An 18,172-nucleotide genomic window follows, 5' to 3' on the forward strand; every position below is an offset into this window, starting at 1 on the left:
AGACAGTGCCCACACGGCGGGGTTTGCTGGTCTGCTGCGAGCGTGAGGAAGAGCAGACTAATGCTTTTGCATAAAAACGACCAAAGAAACGGGTCAGGGAAACGAAGCACCTAATTTAGGCCGGGATCCTGATGGAATTGAGGTATTGGACATTCAGTGAAGAGAAATGGATGCCGTACGCAGGGACAAAAAGTGCAGAAAAGGCAGAACGAATCACATTAGAGGACAAGCAGGAGTATATTAAAGTGTTTGCTTAAACAAAATGAACAACATAACAGCAAATAGTCAAACTGTCACTGAGGAATGAAATTCCAAGTCTGAAGAAGGATAAAGGATGCAGTGACCATTGTCACAGGCTTGGATGGTGGCAGCAATGACAGCACACCAAGGGGAGTGAGGCCACAGCGGCAACAAACAACATAGTGAGAATCTCAGTGATACCCACATGAGCTGGTAAAGTCCATGCAATATTAGGGATGTCATGACTGAATCAGTAGACATTCACAGACTGAGTAAATGGGAAAACTGACAAGAAGCAAGAGGAAAACTCTACAAGAAGGGACTGCATGCGTTTGAGTACATCGGCCGAAGTCAGGAGTACAATGGAAGCTTACAAAGATTAGTGATGTCAAATAGGTGAACAGGGAATAATTGTTTATGCTCTTCGAGTGGAAGAGCTAGAAGGTAACAGGAGGAACTAGTAGATGAAAAATTCAGAACAAGGAAAAGAATTACTATTTCTTCATTCACATATAATTAAGCTGTAGAACACCTTGATGCAGGACAAAATGTAGTAGAAGTTTACCTGGACTCAAAAAGAGACTGGAAAAATACAGGAAAGAAAAAATCCATCAGTTTACCAAAGACATCTCTGGCTGAAAAATGCCCCGGCCCACAGAAAGCCCTACCATATTTGGGGACACTTTGCTCTGTGCTTGCTCCTGCCTTTCCTTCCCAAGGCACGGGCTGATGGCTGGCTCAGACACAGTGCCAGTGGATCAGTGATCCCATCCTTATGTTCTTGTCCTATAGCCTGTGTTTCCTGGATCTCTCCTCATTAGCCTCAATGCTTTATTCTGAGTTATGAAGTGTTAGAGGAGGTCCCTAATGGAAGAGCTCAGCTCCCTGGAGGGACTGTTGCATTTCATGACACAAGTTCCAACCAAAATTGGACTAAATGTCACTGACCACTTTGGAGACACATCCCAGGTATTGGTGGCTTTTCATTCTGTCCCCTAAAAGGCAACTCAGGGATGCACAGCATTTTGCATCAGAATAAAACTCGACCCCCTTGCTTTGAAAAGTCTGACCCAACCAAGCTAAAAATCACAGACTAAGAAAAAAGTCTCTGTTGGCAATTTACCCATGTAATATCAACCCAGAGAATAATGGTCAAGACAACCCATTTTTGTTCAATAAGTTGTAAGATTTTTTTTTTTGTTTTGTACCTCTAACTACACCAGGTAATCTTTTGTCTAAAATCATAGTCAAACTCTGCTGTGAATGAGCACCTTCTTTGTTGATGACACCACCTATGCTAACAAATACTATCAAAATAGGGGCAAACTATAAAAACATTTTACAGCATTCCTTAAGTATTTTAAATATGTCAGCTAAAGGATGCTGTATAAGAAATAAACTTTAAAAAATCAACAGATGCATGAAAACACATTCAGTGCAAACATGTCCAGTGGATCTGCCATTCCACAGAAGAGAAAGAATAATAAACAGACACACTCAGCAGTATGTGCTCTTCTCCATGTTCACATGCCCCACGCCCACACACATTAATCACAACATGAAGACAAAATCTCATCATTAACTGCAGCTTTTATGGCTTGAAGGCTCCACCTGCAGCCAAGCATTGTATAATTCTCAAGGAATTTCTTAGGTTTACAAATGCCTAATGCTTTTAAGTTACATACATTTAAATATTAAGTTCACAAAACCGCAAGGTTTTCTGTTTTGTCTTTACCCAGCCCATCAATCCCTCTGCAGCACTGAGAGTCAAGGGCTCTCCCCTTGCCATTTGCCTGGATGCAGGTGCAGGGGCTGTTTCCAGAGGCTCCCTGATCTCAGAATTTAAGTTACACTGGAGACCATTGCTATTGCAATGCTATGAACAGCTATTGCTATGAATAGCATCTTTGTGAATTCTCACATGAAGCTTGTTTATTAGATAGCAATTGTTAATATTTAATATTAACTAAAATCTTTGGTAAGTCAAGTGACTTCCACAGTTTCTCCTTCAGAGCTAGACCCCCAGTGCCTGAGCTACTGTCTGCATCTACAGCCAGCTGGACTCAGGAGCTTCCAAACTGGAATAAAACCTAGCATGGCAAGTGATGCAGGATGAGGAGGTCTAGTGCATCACTCTCTACTAAGCAGGGAAGTATTGTCAGAATTACTGAGAACCCAAACAAAGCAAACAGCATTCTAGCCTACAGTAGCTCCAGTAGGACTGAAAATAAGGACATAAATAAGGGGAACAAGTCTACATTTGCTCTTATGCTACCAATGGCTGCCACCACCATTCAGCCACCTCATCTGAGAGTCAATTGTCATTAAATGAAAACATAGCACTTGCATCCTTTGGAAATTGCAGAGGCTTCTGAAACTCATTTGGGTACCCTGAGGACATACCAGAGGAAAGATGAGCTCTCCAGCCACCTGCAGCTATATATTAACAGTGTGAATGTAACAAAAAAAGTTGAGAAGAGTTTTATGGGACACCCCTAGACATGGGCCAGGAACACCTGAATCACAGCTTTTCAGTAGGCAACATCATTCATCCTCTCCCCCTCCTTCACAGCAAGCATAAGCAGAAGTATTCAAAACTGCAAATCTCAAGAGTTCAGCCCCTAATATCCCTGACTGCAGGACATTCATCCTCCATTTCTATTTCCAAAATAGGTTACCTTCAAAGCATAGAGGGAGGCCAAGAGAAAGCCCATATGATTGGTCATGGAGGCTTCAAGAGAAAGGAGGCTGTGGATAGTACCTCTGTTATCTCTGTGCTCTCACCTCTTCTTTAAAACAGAAATAATCCTTCATGATGCAGACCTCTCAAGTCCCACCCACAGTTTTCCTCCTTCCAAGCTTCAGTTGGGACTAAGGCAGATTTCTTCCAGCATTTAGCTCTACAAGACCTGTTTTACATCAATGATTCCCTATTACTTTGCATGACTTACTGCATTAGTTATTAGTTTAAAATGTACTGTTACCTAATCCCATCAAACGTACTTTTAATATTAAGCAATTAAAAGATAGGTATAGTGACAGAACAACACACAATTTAACATCAAACATTTTTATGACTGTTAATAATTATCCTTTACTTTTTTAGTAACCACATTTAACTTTTTATCCTCTTCTGATCCAAACATTTCATCAGGGCTATGAGCAATTCCACTCTCAATATTTTTGTAAGATCTTTTTTTATAATGCAGTGCCCAGGACAAGACCCAACGTCCAGCATGAGGCTATGCTATTTATCTAGGGCTTATTCTTAACTATGTCTCCACAATGCAGGATAATTTTGGATCATTACAGAAAATGGGAATTTATATATTAAATACCTCAATTAACTGTGTTTTGATTTTACTGACTTCTCTTTTTCCAGCAGACTTTGCTAACATTGGCATGCCTTGCTGTTGTCATGGCAATGAAAGGAGTCTGTATGGTTTGGGATGTGACTCAGAAAAAATTTTATACAGAAAAGGGCTGACAATTCCAACAAAGGACATTGAATGTTTCTGTGCAACCAGTTAATAAATGGTCAATGGAAAAAAAAAAAGAAAGATCCCAAATCTGAACAAATGATACTGAACAAAACTTGATTGGATAGAAGACACCAAATTATTACTTGTGACCCTCTGTTGCATTAAGGTCTCTATGTATAGCTTTATCATCCCCAAGAGTAATTAAAAACCACAATGATCTGCCTGGGCAGTTACTTAACCATAACAGAACCCAGATTCACCCAAAGAAGTTACGTTCTTAGTGTTCAGAAATATGAGGAGTCTTGTATTGTGGAGTTATCCCAATAAAAAAGCCTTGAAGCCATCATCTCTGCGAGGGCTCATTCAAAGGCAAGGCTCTTCTCATGGCTCACAATTTACATGAGGCAAAAGGGAGGCGAGTTTGCCAATTAAAAGATGAGGAAAGGAGCTTGTGGCACTCACTGAGGAGGTGTGGACAGAGCAGTTGCAAGCACTAAAAAACATGACTAAAGCCAACCTACACCAATCCATGAAATGCATGAAAAAATTCTTTTTAGCTAGACATTCACCTATGTCTTCTGTATGTTACTCGTGACAACACTGGCTCTCTTCCCATGGATCCCAGGTATGTGAGGGGGGCTGTTATTAGATCATTTGCCTGGGCAGAGATGCCAAATATGAAGGCACTGAAATAAATGCGTCTGTGTCAGCCCTTCATTTCATCTCTGACTCATGTTCTGGAGTGACAGTTCCTCTGCCTGGCACTTCCTGTTCATATCAAGCTGAGCCATTCTAAGTGCTATTTATTCAAAAGCCATCTAAAGCCACATCCACATAGCCAGCTGGCTCTTACCCCAGCACAAATCATCAGTGCCACATAATCAGCTGTTTCTGAGCTCAGGTAGTCATGTCACTTCTTTTCTTCTACTGTTGGATTCAACTGTGAAATGCAGGGTAGAACCAGTCTGAAGTAACCTCAAATTTAAGATCTACTTCAATCCATGGCCCTCTCTCTCATTCTTTAGCTAGCTGATAACTTTTTCAAACTGTTTCACTCAGCCTAGCTTTGTATCAGGGTTCCACACCTCAGAAATGCCCTTGGCCAAGCCACGACAGGAAACATTCCAGTGAACCACTGGGGAAAAGGCATGGGAATTAAGGAGGGTTTGCACTAGAAGACAATGAATGATAATATACTGGGGAAATTAAAAGGATTATGTGTGAGCAACTAAGTAACAACTGAATTCATACATAAGACTAAGTCCAAACTAATCTATGCATGGGTATGAAACATTTTGAGCATATGTGGCAAGCAGGTTACTAGGACTTCAAGAGGATTAGTAATTCTCATCACCTCAATATGGCAGCATTCAGTGCACAGCTACAGTGCAGCTTAAATATTGTGTCACAATAATACCTATATGCATAAAAATAATGGAGAGTACTAATCAACAAAAGAGAATGGCCAATGGTTAAAGTACCATTCATAGGATTGCCATTCCTAGCTGCATTCTTATGGGTTGCTCACAATTCCTTTGGAGGGTCCAATGAGTGAATTTTGGTGCTCTGCTTTAAAAACCCCTGCTGCACAACCCAGTAATGCGTCTCCACTTCCCATGCTTTTAGCAATAGAGTCAGGAAAAGAAAAGTGCCTGTCACAATCACTTTCCCCTCCCACACCCTGTAGTCTTTCCTACTCAGTGAGCAAGACCTTTGAATGGAAGCAAGGAAAAAAGGCAGCACAGGGCTCTAGCAACCCCTTTGTGCTTCCTACTGGAGACTCCCCGTCCCTTTGCATTTCGAGTGGAGAGGTTACCCAGCTTCCATGGCCCTGGAGCAACAGGAGCAAACAGAGCAGTTGCTCTTGGCAGGACACAGGGGGATGGACCCAAGCTCTGCCAAATACAGCATGCAAGAGCTGTGTGCATCCCCAGCAAGCTCAGAGCCCTCCCAAAAGGGAGCACCACAGGGTTGCACCAGTTAATATTCACAGAGAGTTGCATAATATCAAACTGGGCTCAGCAGCAAAGGAGCACTTGAGCTGTTTCGAGCAAGCACTGTTCTGGTTTCTTCAGTGGAATCCAAGACAGGTGAAAAGTTTAGGAAATAAAGACTAAAGTTTATGCAATTCACAAGCACAACATTGATCCAGTCCCCATTTCCATAAGCAGAAAAAAAGCCTTTATTTAGAGGGCTTCAGTAAAGCAAAAAGCTTCAGTTCTTTTCACTGAGGCCATCTGACCCTGACTAAGTCCCCTTCCTTGTCATTTCTCTCTGAAGTAAGTTATACATCTAAGTACTGGCACAGATCTGCTTTCGAATTACTCTGATCTTTTTGCACAAATGCAAAATATTATTATCCTTTATCACATTTTTCCATGCAAGATCCTATACATCATTTCTTTCATTAAGATTTTAATTTTGAAAGTCAGACTGTATAATAATCTCATAAAAGGCAAATATTAAACCTAGGAAAAGCATTTTTTTTATAATTGGGAGTTAGGTTTTCTTTGCAGAATACAAATGCATAAAAAAGATAAGAGCTGTTCTCAAAATTAGTAACATTCCAAGACCATGATTACACACAGTACTCAGGTGATTGTGCCACATGAAATCTGAAGGCCTGAAAGATATTGAAAAACCTTCCATCTGTACAGCATATTCAAATGCATTGTTTACCATTTTTAGAAAGAATTTCTTTTTCCACATTTTCTAGATCATTCCTCAGAATAAACCAGATAAAATTAAAACAACAGATTTTCAAAAAAAATCTTTTTAGGGAAAAAACCCCAAACTTACAACTATTTTCGCCCCAGAATTCCTCTTTCTGAACTTGAGCTACAAAAGCAATTGATTTTTCTCTGCGTTTATCTTTCTTTTCAATTCTGACACCTATGTGTCTTCCTTGCTCATGCTCCATTCCACCATTTCACTACTTTTCTCTCCCTTTTCCTTACAGTTACTTGTCTAGTCCTCTAACTGCTGGGGTTTTTTACTGACTTGTCTTTGGCTTCTGTCAGTTCATTAACATTTTTCTAGTCTTTAACTCAAAGTCAATATTCCAGCTGTTGTCTGAAAGCTGTACAATGAGGAATTATCCTTGTGCTTTCATGAATCAATGACTACTCTGTAAGGCTAAAAGCAGTTTTTCTCTTCCCATTGTTTTCACATTTCCTCTCATTCCATTTGTTCTTGCATTCAATTTTTTTTTCCAGCAAACACCACAAGACAAACAATACTCTCTCACACCTTTCACTTTGAGATCTCACAATACTTTTTAAAAAGAATCCTCTTTCCCTTAGATGAAGGGGGAAAAAATGTACAAATAGGATAGAGTTACCTCATCCCAATGTATCTAGCACAGGCTGTGTTTCAGTTCAGCATGTTACCTAATATTCTCCTTTTACAAGAGAACACCTGCTCATAGTGGTCTGTGTAGAAGGGACTGGTAAAGTTCCAAAGTACTTCTTCCTGTCCCACACAGCCCCTGGGGCTGCTTTCACCACAGCACCTGGCTGCTGCTGGGCAGCACTCACCAGGGAGATTCAGAAGCATAAAGGTCACTTTCCAAATGAATACTGGAAAAAAAAAAATCTTTCACTTGGAGTGCTACCATCATCTTCATTTCAGAGAGGTCAAAACTAAACCTAGACAGATGGAGCAACTTTTCCAATTCCAGGGTTTAACCCAAAAGCCCAGAGCTCCTTCCACGTGTATTCTGGATTTGTACGTCTCATGAAGTCCTGGACTTGACAGACAGAATCACAGAGCATCCAACAGACATTTCCTCTTTGACAGAGCTAATTCAGCCCTAAATCACCCAGAAAAGAGATGAGTTAAAACATTTATATCATGAAACACTAATAAACACTTCAGCCAATTCCACAATGAGAATTATAAAAACAGGTAAGAGCCAATTAAAAAAAAAAGGAGGGAGGAAGTAAGAAAAGATCATGGCAAATACACAACAGACAATTCATTTAAAACCCCATCCTACACCTACTTTTGAATTTTCTCCAAATGGACTATATCAAGCTCTACATAGTGTTAAATCAATTTAATTACAGAATCACATGGAAAATAACATTTAAAACCTTTCACTCCTCTTCCCAAGAGTGAAACCAAACTACTACCCAACACACCTTAGCAGTTTTCTCTTTTTGTTTAAAAAAAGCCTGGAATTCCCCTAACAGAAAAAGAAAAACACAAAATAACCCCAAGTTTTGCTTTGAAATGGAAAGCAGTTCCATTATATAGAAATTAATGAAGTAGAATATATAGAAATGAATTATATAGATGAATAGAAAGCTCTGCCCTTTGCACAAAAAGGGCTGCAAAGAGCATCCTGTTTAACCAAGCTGGTGCCCTAAAGAACAGCCCATCAATACACCCTCTGAGTAATCTGCATATTTAGGATGGGATGGAAGTTATCGCTATCTGAACTTAATGGATCATTTTTTGAATTAGCTTAGAAATTCTTTATGTCAGTTTTCTGCTTCCAGCTGAAGCACTCCCCAAGTTCCTACTCTCTGCTATCACATATAGAGTTTGCCATATCAACATACAATTAGATGCCTGCTGTGCCAGCCTTTGAGCAAGGAGAGGCTTTGGGATCCTTTTTGGCCCTGCTCTCACATCTGTATTTCAGTGAGGTTATCCAGTGCTGAATGTTGGTGCTAAGAACGAAGTCCAAGCTATGGAATTAAACCTTCTGATAAGAAGGGTGCCAGAATGGCTAATTTCAGCATGGTGACATAGGAACGAAAAGAGGCATCTCTTTTCTGTTGCTGTGGGGTGTCACAGAATCAAAACTCCTATTGTATTGGAAGGACATGGATTGGCCCACACCCACTGTCATCTCCTGCACCTCCCCTAATGTTTGCTGCCCACACTGTCCAATACAGTGACCTTTTCCCACCTCTCGCAGCTTCTCCTCAGTGTCATTTCCCTGTTGCCCCCATTCACTACCCTTTCTCCCCTTTTTAAGAACATTTTCCATTTTGTCTCTCACTCTCTCATCAACACGTGAGCCAGCCCCCTGCACTGCAAGGCCAGCCAGCCTGCAAACACACCTTACTCTAGTTGGCCTGTGCTCAGTACACACAACATGACCAGAGCAGCAGCACTGGCTCACACTGCCAGGGGGATGTGTGTCCTTTAGCCTGGCACAGAGCAGCTCCAGGGGAACACTGTGACCTGGTGCTTGGAAAGGCAGTGCGTCCCACGTCAGTGCTCATTCGCTTCCTCGGGCGGAGTATAACAGAGAAGCTGGGGAAGGCACAGGAGTGAGACAGTTTGGTATTTTACTTTGTCTGCAATATTTTCAGTGCTGGGATTCTAAGTGGTCCACCATCATTCACAAGCTTTCTCTCAGATGTACAGCCATACACAACAGAGAATAAACTATTTTAATACCTGGAAATGCCACTCCAAGAAATGTCCTTAGCTCTTCTTCCATGTAATAGGCGTCTTAAAAACACACACCAAAGGAATTAAAACCAAAACCAATGTCATCCTTTCAATGCAGCAGTTGAATAAAACAATACAAATTAATATTATTGTTCATGTGCTCCTGGAAGAACGATTTTTAAAGTTCACAACTGAAGACAAAACAAAAAAAAGGCAGTCATTTACTCTGGCCACAGTTTAGAAGCAATGCAACAGTCATGACCCAGATAAACCAAAAGCAGCAAGGCAGTTGAAGTAACATAGACAACACTTTCTATTACATTGCACATTTCATGTAAGGGTGTCCTTCTTGAATTAAAAGCTGAAATGCTACTGTGAAAACAAGGAATCAACACCACAGGAAGGTAATGCAGAAGTACCATTCACAGCAGCAGCAGTCTGCAGGAAAGTAATTTGGGACATATGGATTGAGAATGCTGAGAGGAAACCCCTGCTCAGGATTTGAAAGAGAAGGTAGCCTGAAGAAACATTGCTGGGTCTTGCCTCCAGATTTCAAAGGACAAAGTATTAAGTGGAAAACTTTTATAAATCCACTGGTACAATTAGTGAAAGAGAGAGTGATTGCTTACACCAGGCCTTTCCAAAAGCAGAAGTGTAATCCTGGTGGCCTGGCCAAACAGGAAGCTCCCTCACACAACACACATCAACCCAGACCACTCTGCTTGCTGGTTATCCATTACTGGCAACTCTTGGGCAGAAACCCTGTGAGGACCTGCAGTGATGCTCTCCAGCACCCCTCTGCCAGGACTCCTGCACACACCCGGTCCTTAGGGTTTCTTATGATCCCATGCCCTACCAGGGAATTATGGGGATGAAACTGTACCAGAGCTGGGCACTGGAGAAGAGATTAGGCTGTCAAGCACATGGAGCAGGAAGACAATCAGGCAAAACAATAGTGAAATAACAGGGAGGGCAGGTATCTGCCTGTCCATCTTTCCACACAGTGATGTGAATTTTCAAACCACAGTTCATTCCAGTCCAGGCTGCTCTAACATGCCCCAGGATCCGCAGCCATGCCTAAACTGAGGCAGGACAGATAGAAAGTCTACAGCAATGAAAAGAGCACAGACATGGGCTCTTCCTTTGAAGCAGGACACTGAGAAGGATTTTCAGGTTTTGCAAAGACAGGAATGCTTAGATCTAAATAGAGAGAGAGTGCAGCATAGGTCAAAGCTCCTTCAGAAGAGCATTTGGTAGACATGTGTAACCCTGTCCTTCCGAGAGCTCAGGGTCAGACTTTTAATTCAATTCTAGATGTTCTCCTCTATCTGAAAATAATGTATTTTACAGCATGAGAAATCAGGCTGTGCTGCACGATAGTTTGACATAGGAATGTGACCTGGGAGAAGGACTGCAGGCCAATATAGGACAGGAAACAAAGGACAGCCATTGGATCCCAGCAGAGCAGCAGGGCACAGCTCAGGCATGCCGAAAGCAATTAGTGCCATGGGAAACGGGCCAGCCTGCCAGGCCAGCAGCCATCCCTGCCCAGCAGCTACAGGGCATCTGCAGCTTGACACAGGGCCAGCCATGGGGCACCTCCAAACACACAATGTCACTCCGTATTTCGGGATGCTGGAACAGAGAACAAAACAATACCACCTAGCAAATGCCCAGCAACTTCTCACACTAGCAAGTCATCATTTCTATATCTTAACTATGAAGTGATCAGATGCTTAACTCCCCTTAAGTTACAGTTCAGTAAGAAGTTAAGAAGGCTTTAAGTCTATATTTAAAAATAAGCTTGAATCTAGTCTTTTCATAAACATGCTCGATTTTTGTGAGCAAGAACCCACGTGACAAAACAAGTCAAGTTAATCAGTGCCTTGCTAAGCCTTAGAGGATATTTCACACCATTCTGAAAGCTGCCCACGACATACAGTGCTCAGACATACAGTGCTCAGACACCACGTACAAACACGGTAAGGGATTTTAAATAGAATACTGTAACAAATTTGCCAGTTTCTTGTATGTGTTAATTAGCTAAGCCATTTGAAGACCACATACATTGTTATTACAATGTATGTCAGTTGTGCTGATCTTTAGCATTTGGATCAGAAGAGATCTTGGCTAACATTTTAGAGCTCTACACAAAACTTTCTCTGAAGTCACTGCCCTCAAAACCACTGCCCTATTTACATTTTTACATTTTCAAAAGTAAACAGTGTGTCACTTCCAAAGTACTTAAGACTTAATATGTGCTTGGGTGAAAACCACCAGTCTGGCATGAACTGTACTGCCTGAGAACAGCTTCTCTAACACGCTATTTCAACAGAGCATAAGAAAGCTGCAGTACTCAATAGAAAGAAAAATTACTAAGGAGAGAAAATTTTTACTTCATGCAATTAGAATGATGCTAGGACATTAACATGACCTTTCTTTGGGCTGGCAATAGCTGTACATAGCTATTAAGTACAAGAAAAGTTTACTGTAGATAAACATTATGAAAGCTTGATTAAAAGCAGCTGCATAAAAATTGATTTGAAAAGTACATAAGATTTTATAACTTTCCATTTTTTTAAATTTGGTAGTTTCAGATTTTTTTCTTTTTTTATTATTTTTTAACAAAACATCTGTGTAATCTTTTGTTCCCTGTTTCTCTAGGGAGCTGTTAAGCAAAGCTGCTACAAGCACAAAAAACCATAAGAGGCTGGTAGGGTAAGGGAAGACCTGTGTGAAGGAGCATTTAAACATTCTTAGCTTTCCTTTGCTACCAAATAAAATGTCTTAACTCGATAACAAATGAACACTAGTGTTGATTTAATACAGAAACTAGCTTTTCAACTGATTCTTGAACTCCCATGACAATGTTGGAAGTTCATTTTGCTCAATTTCCCTAGTTTCCATTTCTTCTGAGATGAAGAAACATATTCTGACAGATAGTTGTAGATTTTTTTTTGCCTTAAACTAAGCAAGTCACACATTTTGGTTCCCAAGCAGATTTTTCTTGATTACTGTACATCACCTTGCAGGTTTAAGTTTAATTAGTTTCAAAGCTGACTGAGATAGACACTGGTCCTAACCAAAGCCAAAAGAAATAACATTTCAGCTACCTCTTAATAATACTTACTAGACAATGGTTTAATTGAACTCCCTAACAATTTTTTTAATTTATTTTGTCAATTGCTTTATCAGCCTTAAATTCAGGTGCAGAGATTCAATACCCAAAACACCTTTCAGAAGCCACTCTCAGGTCCTGGCACAAGTGTAATGCATAGCCCCACAAGCATTGCCATGTGAGCTGCATTTACTTGAATCAGAACCATCTGTGCTGCTCACAAGCAGTGGAGAAAAATGGAATCAGACTGATTTAGTAATTTAAGGGCATGCATTCTATCAGCTTGCCAAGAAAGCCCCACTGAGCTCATTTGATGCTCAAGTAGGAGACATGAACAAAGATACTAGAATACCTCTTTTGAAAGGTGCCTTTTGGTCCCACAAAACACAACTTTTTCTGGAGGAAAATTTCTTTCCTGCAGTCTTAGAAGAGGGACTTCCACTGATTCTTCCACTAGGGAGTGGAAAAGAATCTAATTCTTTTCACAAATGAAAAGTTCTCTGGGTGCAGAGTCAGGAACATAGGCCAAACCATGTGGGGACTGCTTGAAGTGTCTCCTTTAGGCCTTTAGCCACTCTTCTGGAGTCCAAAGGATTCCCTCCATCAGCCCTGTTACCTGGTGGGAATCCCACATTCCTGTCAGTGCCATTTGGAGTGATAAGAGTTTTATCACTCAGGGTGTTGCTTCCAGGCTACATTTTGTGGAAGTGATGACAGAGGGAGAAGGAAATGCTACATCCACCACTGCCTCAGAAGAGTATTTATCTACCACTTGCAGATAAATAACATCTTGCAGATAAGAAGTACCTTGTCAGCAGCCTCCCCTTAACTGTACTGTATACTGGGTATCTGGTAAGGGGGCAAAGAAGGTGTCTCCCTAATAATGACCACTCAAACAAAAAGTGTCAGGCCAATTCAGCCATGTGCACTGGACCCCTTACTGGAAATGCACAGAGCAGCTCCTGGACAGTAGCAGCAACCCCCAGAATTCAGCCCCCTGATTTTTCAGCACGTTTTCTAAGCTCTAATGCTCACAAAAACACTAACAGGGACAGGTGAGTCCTCTTCCTTGCTAAAATTCACCTCCTTGACTGCTGATCTGTGTCTCCCATAATAACCCTGTCCTGCCAGAATCTTTCAAAGTTCCTGCAGATCATGCAGTTTATTAAAGATCAGCATCCTCTTTCATATGAGCATTAACAACAGTAACAAAGGGAGAGACAAACACTTCAGATCACAGCAGCTAGTAAGTATTTTAATTAATTTCAATTACAGAAGTTTCTTGAAGCTAAGGCACGCAAACTGCTAGTGCAGGTTTTGTCATGAAGGCCCCAAAAGGCACTGAAAGTCATGTCCCAGACTTGCAGGCAGCATTGCCATTTTTCTCACATTCAGGTATTGCTGTGCTTTTATTTGGTTTAAGCTGACAGAAGAAATTTTTATTGCCCTCTTCTGTTAATAAGAGTTTTCTAGCAGCAGATACTTTCAGTGGTGTGAGATCCTGCTTGGTCTACCTTTAAAACTAGACATAAGTTACTTGCACAGATAGTTCTAAAGACACATGGAGCTGGTATGACATCCGGTGGTGAAAAAGCCTCTATTTCCCCACAGGGCTTTTGGCCTCATGTAACTGTTACTTATCATGTAACTGAACTTAGCAAAAATGAAACCCCATCTGAAAATTCCATCAAGTTTTACTTTACCCAGTGGAGCCAAAGCCATTAAACAGAATAAGTGTTCATCATCATCAATGGAGAAAAAAAAAATTCTCAGTTCCATTTCTAACAGTCCTAGCCTGTTGATTTTCAAAACAAACAGAATGAACAGCTGGAATTCTTCCAGTGACTTTTAAAAGAAATAAACAGTCAGTGCTCCTTGAAATGAAAAATCTGAGTGGAAGTACAGTTTGGGGTGAGGAGAACAAGGCAAGAAATCTGCACCAAAAACAGTAAGAAAGGAACTCACAAACTCTTCCAAACATACTCCCTTGTTTGACAATTTAGAAAGGTGTACTAGCACATTTATCTTCATTCTGCTCTCTAGGGATTTTGTTCAGAGGTCTTTCCCTCACAGGTACTCTTACTGAAGATCACTGCTGTTTCTGAAGTGATTGAAACCCCACCTCCCTTGTCAAATCTGCCCCAAACCATACTTTCCTGGATAGAATATATGCATTGAACTCACGTTTTCTGCCTCCTCAGCTCTTATGATGCAAAAATCAAACTTTTCATTTTTATGAAAACTGCATCATTTTTCTCCACAGTATTTTATGAAAAGCAAAAGCTGGCAGACTTTCCTTATGAACATATGGATCTCACTGATAAGGCTATCTCGAGCCCTTCGGCTGTGCTATGGTATGCAGTCTGTGCCACCGCAGGCGCACCCCACCCATGTTTGGCAGGCTCTAAGAACTCTTCCACTAAAAACAGCAACTTTGATAATATGTGCTAATGTTCAAAACCCTTGGTGTGACTCTACAATTATTAATTAGCATATGCAACAAACTGCCTGCCCTCTGAGATGCATTCAGTCCCTACAAAAAAGACACTGAAGGGCAGGGACCCTACTACACCAGGTTAAAATAAACAACTGCAGGTGCTTTGCCCCACCATTAAAGAAAAATTTAAAAGGCTTTTCAAGTGCTTTTCAGCACCTCACCAGAGCCCTCAAATCATTCTACACATAATAGAAAAACATTTCTATAATTACTAATGGGCCCTAGATAACTCACAGAATAAAAAATGCATACCTGGAACATAACTCTTTCAAGGCTTCTTTCCTTCAGTGCTGTACAGGACCATGGGAGAGTGTCCACCTCTGGAGGCAGCCCTGAACTGTCACCTGGAACCAGGCACCAAGCTCCTCCTGCGCAGATGGCCCAGTCCTTCCACACAGCTACCAGAGGTGCTGCAGCTTCTCTCTCGCTGCCTCTCTGCGAGGGAGGCTGTTCAGAGCACAGGGAGCGAGCATTTGTCACTACCCTGGTGTTGAGGGCTCTCAGCTGAGAAGGGGTGAGACCTCTGGTAGCCACAAGGCACACAAGGACAATTTCTGTATTTTAGCTCAAATGCCTTAAGCACACACCATTGTGTGTGACTAAATGGCCTCAGCTTTCAAAGCAAAACAAGGGGACACTCATTGGCTCTGAGTATTGAGACCCAGGAAATCACTTCTGGAATGGAGCTGCTACAGCTAACTATGAAAAGAAACTACAGGAAGGAAACAAGCGGCTTTTGCTCCACAGAGCAGAGGCTTCTGAAGGACAGACGTGGTTCAACTTCACTGTGTGCAATCGAGACATGACTGTGTGCAGAAAATACAGCTGTCCCTCCTGAAAGCAGCACTACCCAGGTTCCTCTAACAGCAGTCTTAAAAATTCTATATATACCGACCACAGCAAAAACTGAGGTCCTTGCAGCTCCACATACATGACTATTTTTACCTCTCCATCAGTAACACCAGGATACACTCCTCAACAAAATCATAAATTGTCTTACATGCTCTAGAAAGCCCAAAACTAGAGATCTAAATAATTTTATACAGCTTGCTCTCCTAACTGATCAGTCATTTCATAAGCATGGTTCCATTTAAAATGGCATTCCAGTGTCAGTATAGACTCTGCATTAATAACTTTGGGAGATCATATATTCTCCTGTACATTATACTTTTTCCAGCGTTATGCATGTCAAATGGAATACCTCTATGAATTTGGTCCTTAGGATTAAAAAAACCCAAAAACTCAAAATGTAGGTCAGTATTTGCGTAAGAGCACAACCTTGGGCCACAAGTCTGTTAACCAGTTAACCACACGTCTGTCAACTTGTGACCCCTGGCAGGACAGACAGTGTTTGGTAAGTGATCTGCCCCCCCCAACTGGCTTTGGACCTACTTCAACTACGCAGCCACCTGCTTTATGTCATTCCAGATGTCCTACTCAGTCCTGTAGAATTTCTTCCTGGCAGAATAACCAAACTTCAGGAAAGGATCTGGAATCTCTAATTTGTTGATTTGCTCATAGGAGCACAAATGCAGGCACAGACACACACTGTGCAGGGGACACTGTATATTTAAGTGCTGGCTTGCAGAGCACTCCTGTGCCAGATCAGAAAAGCCATTCTTCCTGCTTTGATCCAGGTGCAGATGCAGGGAAACAGAGCACTCCAGATGACAGAGCAGCATCACATATTCCCAATTTTTCATGATCATGAGCTTTAAAGTCATTCACATTTCAAAATCAGACTTTGCTTGTTGCAGACTTCTGAGGACTTTATATGCTACAGCTTTTAAAGGCCCAGCATGAACTCAGACAAGATTAAAGGCTCAGCACCAAGACCAAACCTCCATCTTTATGTTGTTTTCTCTTGAATTACATGACTAGGACGAAACCAAATGTAGCATTTCCTGTCCTTTGCTAGCTGAATGAGAGCCTGTAAGCTAAAAATTAGAAAGGCTTTTCCACATTTGAAAACAGTAAATCTCATTAAATTCAAATTTAATACCAATACATTACAGCATATTTTGCATATATAGAGTAAAAAGATTTAAAAGGTAACTGAATTACCTAAGAGCTTCTTTTTTACCAAATAATTGTTATATTAAGACAATTCACATGCACACAAGATACTTCAAACAATTATATTTAACAAAGCATTGTACGTAGCTCACAAGGTTCATCCTTGGGAAAAACATTTTAGGAAATACTGCTGTGGCACCATTTTCCTTAGGTTTTCTATTGAGTGGATACATCCCACCCTAAAAAGGCTGTGACTGAGCACAGTTCCAAGTAGAACAGGAAAATGTCACACCTCTGAGATGGATGGCCACAAGTTGTAGAAAACTGCTATAAAAAGCTAATGCTCAGTGATAGTCTCTGCACCTACCCCTCAAAAATAACAGCAAATACACCAGCAATGACACTGTGAAGAGGCAGAACCCAGACCCATGCTTAGACTTCTTGATCACCCATGTTTCTGATATGGGGTACACTATGTATAGGGCACAGTCACAGATCCCTGTGTACACATCAGCCCCAGACCCACAACCAGATCAGCCATTCCTTCCCATCTTCTCAGACAGCCAAAGCCAAGCCCATTCTCCACTCCATCAGGGTTCCCCAAGACTTCTCCTTAATCCATCCTTCCCTCAGCAAAGTTACTCACCGTGACAAGGGGCATAACTTCTTGTCCATTTGAAACCTTCACATTCTCAACTCATCAAGAGCTCTGCCTCAGGGCCAAACTTCTGCCCCTGAGCCTCAGCAACACACCTGGGCACTCCAGCGGGGGTACAGGTCTGGCCATCCCGCACAAGCCTCCGACCCTCTGTGCCCCAGCTGGATGAAGTTTGCTGTAACATCACTTCATCAGGCCCATGATCACTTACAGGTAATGGGTCTCTGCCAGCCCTGCCAAGAAACAAGGTGCACCTGACCCTCTTTAACTCCTCTCACTGAAATTTGCATGCTGAAAATTATGTATTACCTACCATCTGAGCACTCAAGTTGTTCAAGTTTTAAGTTTTTGTGAAGACAGAGTAGACATTTATGTGAGCAATACAGAATGTCAGCCAGTTACAGTGATCATATAGAAACAAGAGATGGAAAAGAAATGCTGCCGAGTTCTTTGATTCTCAACTGAACATTGTTAAATATATTCCCTGCACATACAAATTCCTTGATTTACATACAAGTATAGATAGGAACAACAGCTCTTATTAAAAGAAAAAAGGAGGAAGTGAAAGTAAATGGAGGAAGACAGCACAGACCAGAGGCGAGGGCAGCAACAGCAGAGCTGCTGGGCTCGGCAGTCGCAGGGCTTACCTCGCTGCCGAGGGTGCGGGACGCCGCTTCGAGCTGTGGAGCCTCGCTCCTGAGGGGGAAGCACGCTCTGTCGGGCCCATCAAGCCCTCTCGGGCCACAAGGCGA

This window comes from Geospiza fortis, unplaced genomic scaffold (assembly GCF_000277835.1).
Source record: "Geospiza fortis unplaced genomic scaffold, GeoFor_1.0 scaffold171, whole genome shotgun sequence".
In the NCBI taxonomy this organism is placed as follows: domain Eukaryota; kingdom Metazoa; phylum Chordata; class Aves; order Passeriformes; family Thraupidae; genus Geospiza; species Geospiza fortis.